Genomic DNA, 10,693 nt, shown 5'->3' on the forward strand with positions numbered 1-10,693 from the left:
AGCAGTGAGTTGCTCACTTGGCATCCCCACCAACCTTAACTGGCACAGTGAAGAAAATAACCTCCACAGGCCAATAACAGCTCACGGGTCTAACACTGCATTTGGCACCCTGACCCACACCAAAATAGCTTCCTAACTTGTGCTGTTGTTATACAACTTTCTTTCATCACTCTTGCCTGTTTTTTGTATGCATGTAAAATGTATGATATTAATAAACTGTATTTTTACATATTAAGAGCTTCAAGTAATTTTTTTTCATTATCTAATGTTATGAGAATGTCAAGAGGATTCTGTCTGAACTTTTTAAGGTAAAGAAAAATGTAATTCAAAACTTAAATAAACAAGTTAAAATCAGAAATAAAGACCCGACCACATTTTCATGCTTTCCAGCATAATTTATTCACGGTTGCTGTTTTACAGACATGGCTGCAGCTGAGACCACCAACAACAACAACCTGACATGAGCCAGTTAAATCTTTTAACCCGGCGAGGCGTGATTGCCGATGCCCTGCAGGTGCGTTCGCCTACCCTGCAGCGGCACTGCTGACCACGCCCCGCCACAAAAGTGCTGTGCAAAAGTCTTGAGCCACCGCTCATTTTTTGCTTCTAAAGACCATCTTGTGGTCTTGAGCATTAGCTCTCCAGTTTTTCTTTCTTTCTTTCTGCTTTTTCTGGTCCGAGAGATTCATCCAACCCTTCCCCTAATCCATCTGCTGTTCACTTGTTATGGTCTGATGAATCCAAATTCAAGATTTTTAGCTAAATTATCATCACTATGTACGGAGGAGATTAGGTATAAAGTCAGTATCTACAGTCATCTCTAAAAATATGGAGGGTCTGTGATGGTTTAAAGCTGTGGTGTTGGGGATCTTGTCAAAACTGATACGATTACCCAGAAAAGTACTGTCAGATATTAATCTATGTGAAAAGCATCTGTTTGACAACAGCTTCACTTTTCAGCATGACAACGACCCCAAAGACGCTGCCATTGAAGTAAAAACACACCTGGATAGAAAAAAACAATCAGACACTATCAATCGAGGTCTAAGAAGATAAGATAAGATAACCTTTATTAGTCCCACACGTGGGAAATTTGTTTTGTCACAGCAGAAAGTGGACAGTGCAAATGTTATATAGCAAAAATTTGAATACAATACGAATAATATACTGTACACAACTGTGTACAGTAGAATAAAATAGAATAAAATATACAATGGGATAAAAATAGAACACAAATTCTATATATAACTGAGTAAAAATACAACTTTGTCAGAAGAGAGTATTGCATTCTAAGAAGCTTGGAAAGAAAAGCATCTGGACCTCTTCAAGTTGCTTGAAGACGTTTCACCTCTCATCTGAGAAGCTTCTTTAGTTCTAAGGTCAAATGGTGGAGAGTCCCAGATTTAAGCCCTCTGGGAGTGTTCTCCCCCCCAAGAGGGACAGTGGACCCCCTAATGATCCTCTACCTAAGCACACGAGTGTGAAAACGGCTATAGGTCACAATCAGTCAAAATTTTGGGTGAACTTATTGTGAAATCTAGCCCCACCCTATCATTTGATTTCCTGATATCAGACGGCCCAGATGCTTTTCTTTCCAAGCTTCTTAGATTAAGATGACTGAGAACCTTCACAGACACTATCAGTCATGGATTGGCTGATAGATCCCACACAGCTTTATTGAAGCTGTGTGGGATCATCTTAAATCATCAGAGAACAGAGCAAAAAGGCAGCCAACATCTAAAAACGAGCTTTGAATGTCCTTCTAGAAGCCTGGAGAACTAGTCCTGAAGACTACTTAAAGAAATGACAAGAAAGCTGCAAGAGAGTTCGGGCAGTTGAAGAGTAAAAGTAGCCACACCACATATTGAATTTCAAGCTCATTAGAATTATATAATCTCTGTTTTTGCCCAGTATATTGTATGTTTGTACAGGTTTCAATAAATCACTGTATCATGTATTTTCCATTTTCCTAGCAAAATACAAACAAGTAAGGAGTGACTCAAGAGTTTCGCACAGTACTGCATGTGCTTATTTTGGACTGCTTTAGCTATCATCAAATGTCATTAATAGTGAATGAAAACCCCCAAAAATGACAGCCCTTTATGTGGGTGCAATTTCCAGCACATCCTCAATCTATTAACTGCACATCATTAAAATATCCCCTCCTGCTATTTCAAGCCACGCAAGTCGCTCACGCTAACAACAATTAGGCCCCTGAAATTACTCATCATAACGCTGCAGCTCACTGGGCAACAAAAATAAATGTGGTTATGGATCAGCTTACCCCAGTGAAGCTAACATTTGCCAAGTGCTAATGATAGCAAGACAGTGTACATAACAACAGACCGCAGTCTGCCTTCATAATGACACACATAGAAAAGGAGGCTAAAGGAAGAGATACAGTCTGCCAACAAAGGATAACAAACTCACAAAGCTTGGGCAGGATCGCCACATGCAATTTCAGGAAACTAGGCTTTAGTACAACATGTGCTGGAAGATATTAGTATGATTTATGCACTTGTCTTCAAAACTATTTGTTGCTGCAAGTGAAGGGGTGAACAGTTGGACAGAATTTTAAGGACTCTAATAGCCCAAGGAAGTAAAAAGTCATTCTGCTGTGTTTCATACGTTCAGAGAAGTGTGAAGGTCAAAGTATCTCTCACACCCACGCATGAATGCACCTTCAATTTTTTTCGCCAGCAGATTGAAAATCACTTCATCTTCTGTCTCTTGCTCTCCACGTCAGCCACAAGTTATACGGAGCAACTGGAAAGAATTTTAAAACCGACCTTATTGCACAATAATGGCAGAGACACAAATGCCAACAATTAAGACTTAAATGAGCTTTGTTGACAGCTGATCTGCAAAGGTGCTAAACAAGAGTGTGACAGGATAATTTCTGGGAAATGGCAAGGAAAGATTGTGATAATGGATGCATTTGTATTTCCTTTCTTTATGAAGTGCAATATGTTTTGTGTATGTTTTGCAATATGTGTCCAATGTTCAGTGTTCGATAATGAGTATGCACCGCTGTGCTGCTGATACCCCGGCATTCTGTGGTTGCTCGTACATTAAATTTTGTGCTACCTTGTAATACACACTGTACATAGTGACACAGCTACCACAGTTCTGCTGAAGAGGTACTGCTAATGCAGAAGTGCTGATACCCCCGCTCTCATCAGATACAAAACAGGCTGGAAACTGAAAATGCACGAGAGAAATAGCCAGACCCAGAATGCACTGGGTCTGGCAGGGAGGAAGCAGATGGGTTGGCTGGCCTTACCGGATAGCAGGGGCCCAATAGTGGCACCGGTTGTTGTTTTTGATGAGCTATGCACATAAGAAACCAGAACATCTGGTCTGACCATGTGGCACCTCCATTTGTCCAACGCCCCTTGAATCAAGTCCTCACATTGATACACAAGCACACACACACACAAAGACACACACCTTCCACTGCCAGCTGCATGCAAGCAAATGTGAACTAAATCCAATGAATGATGCATGTTATTTACAGCAAGGTGGGGAGAAGCAGGGTTGCCGGTGGTGGCGGGTGGAGGGGTTTTTTGGGGTTGGGGGAGAGGAGGGTCTCCGCGTGCACGTCATCCTTTTCTGTGACTTTGATTAAAAATCACCCCACTCTTCCCCAAACAACTCATGAATATGCAGCAGGGTAATAAGCCCTTGCTCAAAGCAACTGATTTGTCAATTGTCTGCATTTCATCAAGATTGAGTAACACCTCAAGGGTGCTATAATCGAAAGCTGTAAAAAGAAGAGGGAGGAAAGAGCCTGCTCACCATTAGATTGCTGCGTTATCTTAATCATTAGGCACTTCGGGAGCTTAATTAACGACCTGACAAGAGCCGGGTAGAGGATTTGGAGTTGATTGGTTGTCAGAGGTGTTGAGCGAGTATACAGAATGCTAAGTCAGGGGAGGAATTCTAGGGAGAGAAAGGAGCGGCTGATTCGCTTTCAAAAACCAACTCAGCAGCAGCAGCAGCAGCAGCCATTAGACGGTTTTAATTAAGCGTAATTAGAGATGCGATTACAATGATGGGTTTGATAACCAGTATTAAACCATTCATCCATAAATGTTATGCTAAAATAGATGAGGGGAAAAATGGGAGAGAAAGGAGGGGCGGAGTGGAGGAGGAGTAAGATGTAAGGAATAAATATGTGTGAAAAGAAAGAGTGTCTGTAAGAAAGAGAGGGAACGAGAGAAAGAGAGAAAGAGGGGCCTGTCTGGCAGGTTGCCACCAATTAGTTGGATGTGCTCAATTGCAGGAATTCTCTGGTGTCGTGACTCATGTTGACAGGTGTTCAGGGTGAATTATTTGTAGTGGGGAGGCAGGGTGTGCGCACTAAACACACACGCGCACACACACGTACCATCCCATGGCACTGCTCTGATATATATCTAGCATTTATTGCACTGGTCGGCAGGAGAAAATGAGATTGGACACTCTTTCCTCTTTCTCATTCCTCCTCCTCTTCTTCCCTCTGCTGACTGGCTGACTGGGTCATTTTTAAATGCCTTGTAAATTTGTCAGCCATATTAAGTGCCCATTAAAGGGCACCAAGCTGGAAGAAGAAGCAGAAAAGAGAGGCTCATATGGCAGTCCCTGACTGGCGCTGCTCCCACATCCATCCAGCTTAATGGTGCCCGCCCACTGTGGTACTGGGGAGTCATAACTGTGATGTATTGTGGCACAGACAGACACAAGCTGGAAGAGGCAGATTAGCTACTGCAGGCCAGAATGCTTTGAGGTAACCTGGCTCGGACTGGCCGCTTGGCATCTGTTGCAGCGTGCGTGATGTGGCGTGGTGATCTGTGATCCTCGTCAGATGACAACTAACACTTTGAAAAGTGTAAAAGTGAACGGATGCAACAAAAAGCAGAGGTGAAATGGGCAAAGCGTGAACCGGTGGTTACAGCATGTTCAGTCAGCTTTGGTTTCCGGGTTGATCGACACATCTCATTGAAACAGTGAGCAGTGTTGTGCAGCGGCCTTTGAAGTGTGTTTTCCCTTGTTTGGTGGGTGTGTCCCAAGTACTACATACTATATGCACAAACCTGCGCTAATAAAAGGGCAGTGTACACAGCGAGTTAGTTGCCATTGTAACATAACCGGCTGTTCAATGTAAAGCCACTTCTATTTAAAAAAACAAACAAAGGAAAACCAAAGATATTCTGCTACGCTTTGTTGGAAGTGAAGCACTGTGAAGAAGACGGGTGTGGCTTGAACAAAATGACTAAGAAGGAGTAAAATTATTTTTTCAATCCCCACCCCCAAAAATATCTAAAATGAAACAAAAACAAACAAACTTTACAATTCTGTTCAAAAAACACAGGAATCATAAAGCATTCTGGATTAGAGCAACTAGTCTGTTTTGTAAATCTTGGTCATAACCATGTGTCAATGACGTGTGATTGGCATGCTATTAGCCAATGAGCAGGCAGTTTCACAGTCAGTCCTTCTATTCTGGTCACATCCTTTAAACCAAGACGGTAGCAGTGAAAACGCTAATCTCACGGCTTCGAAACAAGATTTCAATGAACAACAAACCAGTGGATGACATCACGGTAGCTTTATCCATCTTTATTACTAGCTATAATAACAAAGTACTATATCTGGCATCCAAAGCTTCAGCAGTGCTCTCAGCTTTGATAGAAACAACTTTTTATATTGTGTTTTTTTCCACCGTCCTCTAACATCTCAGATTTCCTCACTTTGCTTCATTACAAGCAAGGCCTCTTTGCATGTGCATGTCCTTTTAAATCCCCCACATTTCAGTGTGATTAAAATCTGACTGGGCCACTCCATTACCCTCCATTTCTTCTTTTTAGCCATTTCTTGGTGACATTGCTGGTGCGCTCTCTGCAAACAGAGGGGAATACAAATGGATATTTACCTATAATTCCTCATCATGTCAGCATTACTGTCCCTCGATATTCTGGTAATTAACAAAGAAGAAACGGGCCTTAATCAATTCAGGCAATTGCCGTCTTTGAACTCTGCACTGCGTGTTTTGTCAACCTAGCTGCAGTCAATAAATCTTTAGTCTTATCTAAAACGAAAAAGCCCGAGTCCATTTTCTGATGGACACGATAAAAAGCCACTCCGCTCAATCAATGAGTAAGCCCCGAAAAAAACAACTCCTGCATCGAAAGAATGCTTTAAAAAGAAATAATCATGATGTCATGTTCAATATAAACTCTGTGCACACACTGTTCAGTCTGGGTCACGTCGTGTATGATTCAGACTCTACACATGTGAGTAGACATGATTCACATGATCACTGTCATCAGATTCTCTCATCCAGTGTGCTCGAGTGGAGCAGGATTCACATCAATGCGCTTTGTGGCTTTGACCCCACAATCTCTGGAGCTCAAATCAGAGAACAGACGGTCCAGATTTCACTATGGAGGTTGATGGAGAAGCTCATTTTGTGTATACTCTCAGGTAACATTGGACTTAAAAATCCATATTTTATTTACTGGGCCCAGCTTCTCTGCTGCAAGCATTGTTGCCTTACTTTATCCTGTGTAGGTGAACTCTCTTTTATTTTTGAGCTATAATGAAGCCAAAACATTCCCACAAAGTCATCACCTTCAATTCTAGGAAACATTATTTTCTGGAATTTTGTGGCCAGACCATTAAAACAAATCTTACTAGCTGCAGTAAACAGTATCAGAGACAACAGAGCAGGGAAGAAAGATGCTGTGGATTCTAGTATAGAAGGCAGAATTTTTACATTTTGATCCCACTTCCAAAGCTTTCCTATCCAGTCTATACACATTTAGGCCTTCTAATTATGCATGTATTGTTTCGCATTCACTAATATAGTTAATTGCAGCATTTTTCTCTATACCTTTAACACCCACCCTTTTTCCTCATCCTCTCCTCCCTGCAGCTTCTTTAATGAAGTTGTATGGAGTAGAATTTTCCCTATGCTGAGACTGGATCTGAAAGAGAGTCCTCAGAGTCATGGCGACACAGGGCTCTCTCCCTCCCACTAATGAGCTGAGCTTTCAATGCGCCTACTAATTAGTTCATCTATAACTCTAAGCACTCAATTACTCTCCACCAGCACCAGCACCACCACAGAGAGGCGAGAGAGGCGATAAGACTGACAAATGCCTTGGCAGTATGTTCAAGAGCTCACTCACACACACACACCAAATCGCTTTGAGCTGTGAGGCCCAGGAGAAGTTTTTCTAAACTTCCCACGCTCAGACATGCTGTTCAGGCAAAGCACATTGATCTTCACTTTCACCCTCGTTCTCTAGTGTTTTTCCCCGTCTCTCTCTCCCTCCCACTTCCTTGATGCGTGGTTCACGGATTTACATAGATGTGCACACTGACAGATGTCCACGACGAGTGCAAGGCTTGTTAAAATACAAGTGCAGCAAGTAAGAAATGACCTCATATAAATGATATCTGTCGAGATTTATCCTGTACCCACCACTTTCCTGTATCGACTGCAAGCAGCCACCAGTCTTCACATGGACACCTACACCGCCAGGCTTCGACAAACCTTGTGGATAAAGCGTAAAATAAAACGTAGTCCTTCACACCCAACACTGAAGCACTTCTCTACACTGACTTAGCTCAGACTTTTAAAGCTGTATTGATCAGGTTTTGGCCAGAAAACAAGAGAAAAGTATAAAACTAAGCTGCCACCACATATCACTGGGTAAGCAGGTTGTTATGACTAATCTGTGAGCATATTATTGCCTCCCTTTACACACGCATAACGTGGCAGAAATTAGCCTCCTCCAAAGGGTGGCTGGCCTCTCCCTCACAGATAGGTTGAGAAGTTCAGCCATCCGGGAGGGGCTCAGAGTAGAGCCGTTGCTCCTCCACATCGAAAGGAGCCAGGTGGTTCAGACATCTGATAAGGATGCCTCCTGGGCGCCTCCTAGGCGATGTGTTCAGGGCATGTCCCGCCAGGAGGAGGCCCCGGGGCAGACCCAGGACACGCTGGAGAGATTGAATCTCTCGGCTGACCTGGGAACGCCTTGGTGTTCCACCAAACAAGCTGGAGGAGGTGGCCGGGTAGAGGGAGGTCTGGGCTTCTCTGCTTAGGCTGCCATGCCACTTATCTGGGGCCATGACCTGGCCCCAGGTAAGTGGAAGAAGATGAGTGGATGGATAAAGAGAGTTTATTTAATTTTTTTCTACAGCCCTGCCGCTGTAAAAAAAAAAGAAGAAGTGCAGACTGCTTTTAATTTGGAGAACATATTCTCTGCTTTTAAAGTAATTTATTGATCTTCTACATCCTATTGTATTGTTTTTCTTTTGTTTCACATCTTGTCCTAGTTGTCACATAGTGGCGAACAGGTTTTTTCTACATCATAATAAAAAGTCAATTTTAGAACCAAAGCTAATCAGAATAACGGCTGTTTTCTGCCAAATTGACGCTTCAGCAGTGTGACCATAACATGATATGTCCATGAAATGAAATATTAAATATTAAAGAGAGAAAAATTATTATAATATTAAAATTATTTTTGTGGACTCAACCATTCTTAATGCCAGCTATTGACATCGGGCTTATGTGATTTAGAATTTGAACGATTTTGTGGCATTTATTTTTCCGTTAAAGCTGGATTTTTCCAATTTTTGAAATACGAGTTAATAGATCTGACCAATCAGGCCGCTGCATTTAGCAATGATCGCCCTCAGAATGATGCACTGTTGCTGAATATACAATAATATGTTAATAGAAGAATAATACTATTTTACCTGTGACACGCAGGTAGATGCTGATTGATATTCCTCCGCCTTCTCAGATGTGGTTCCGGCTCTGCCAACAAGTGCTCAAACTGACATCCTGAAATATGTATGAACGCTGTTGTGATACAGCTTCAACTCCTGGATCAAACTCTAATCACTGCTGCCTTCTCCTGGGAACTGGATGAAGCCAGGATCTGTTTCTTGCGTTTTTTTGTTTAGAAACATCAAGACCAGCTCATCATGGTTTAATGTTGACTCCATTGTTTTCATAGTGCGCTTTATGAGGACGAATATTCTGCAAAAAATATATCTATAGACGATAACGTGATAAGTTTGTGTTCAAAAAATTCTGAATTTCATGTTGTTTTTTCACAACGCACTCGGTGTGTAAAGGCCTTAACTCTCATGGTTTTTTTTTTTATTATAAAGTCATTATAGTAAACAAATCAACCATAACAAGTCATTACCTTTGACCTTTTCATTCTCCTAAAGAAGGAATTTCTTAGAGGACTGTCCTTACCTCACCCCTCTATTGATATCAAGCCTATAGTCAATGACCATTAATAGTCCAATGGGAACTTTTGTTGAAAACTTCCCTAAACCTATGCAAATATATAACAGGTGGAATGACCACCTCATTTGCACAGCCCAGTACCTTCCTCCTAATGCATGCACAGTCGTTTCAACAGCAAATACCCTCCACCCACAGACACACACACATCACGAACTCTGTACCGACATGCAAATCAGCGACATGGTCACCACTCTGTAAAATAATTACTAACCTACTCCACTGTATTCAAATATTACCTAAAAATGAAAGTACTTTATTCTTTATAAACAAAACTTTATTGTCTCAATACGAGATGTAGAAGCCCTCTCGTCCTCCTGACACCTGTTCTTTGCCAGCAAATATATAGCAACCAGTAATAAAAGATTAATCCAGGTGCGTGAAGGAAGCATCACAATCAAAATTCAAATTTGCTGATACAAATGTTATTATGCAAACAGATGCAAACATGTACACACATGCTTATCGCATCATAGGCAAATGTACAAGCCTCATCTTTCATTTTCTTTGTCTTCCGAGTCCCGTCCAACAAACAGGGTCTAAGTAAAGACATCACCCGGGGGCTCTGCAGCACCTCCATAAAAGAGGGCGCAGCTCAATTACCCCACCTGTCATGGACCAGAAACAGACTCAGCATGGCCACTGCTGTGGCTGGTTAGTTGAGAACTCAGTAACGCGGGTGTTAGTTAATACATACATAAACTAGTTTCACTGCATAGGAACACACTGCGTGTGCAACAGTAGTGGTAGTTAGTTGGACTTTATAGTGCGTTCACGGCTGAATCGTTTGATGCAGTCTAAAAAGTGTCAGCTGGTCGGGCTTGTTTGGACAAATGCCGGATACAGATGAACCCTAGAAAAGTTGCTCAAGCTATGAGCCAGCCACTTCATTAGGTACACCTCTGCAACTGCCTGTTCACTGAAACATCTTATCAGCTGATCACACAGCAGCATTTCAATGCATTTAGCCATGCAGACAGTCTGCTGAAGCTCAAACATCACCATCACAAGACAGGTAATTTAAGTGACTTTTAGTGTGGCATGGTTGTTTCTCCTGAGTGGAAAATCAGGATTTACACAAAATAATGGAAAAAAGAAAAAATAGTAGCAGTCATTTGAGGGAAATGTCTTGTTGACAATGGTCGGGATAGGAGCTAGCCCATACTAGGGCTGATAGGAAGGCAACAGGAACTCATATAACCACTCATCACAATCAAGATATTGCAGAAGAGCATCTCTGATTACATAACATGTTGAAACTTGAGGACTACAGAAGCCAGGTGCTAGTCCTATCACTTAAAAACAGGGAACTGAAGCTACAATATGCACAGACTCACCAAGTTAGACAAGAGAAGATTGGAAAAATCGTTGGCTGGTCAA

This window comes from Rhamphochromis longiceps, linkage group LG1, assembly GCF_057381845.1.
Source record: "Rhamphochromis longiceps isolate RC_006_pf linkage group LG1, R_longiceps_female_GT1.1, whole genome shotgun sequence".
Taxonomy (NCBI): domain Eukaryota; kingdom Metazoa; phylum Chordata; class Actinopteri; order Cichliformes; family Cichlidae; genus Rhamphochromis; species Rhamphochromis longiceps.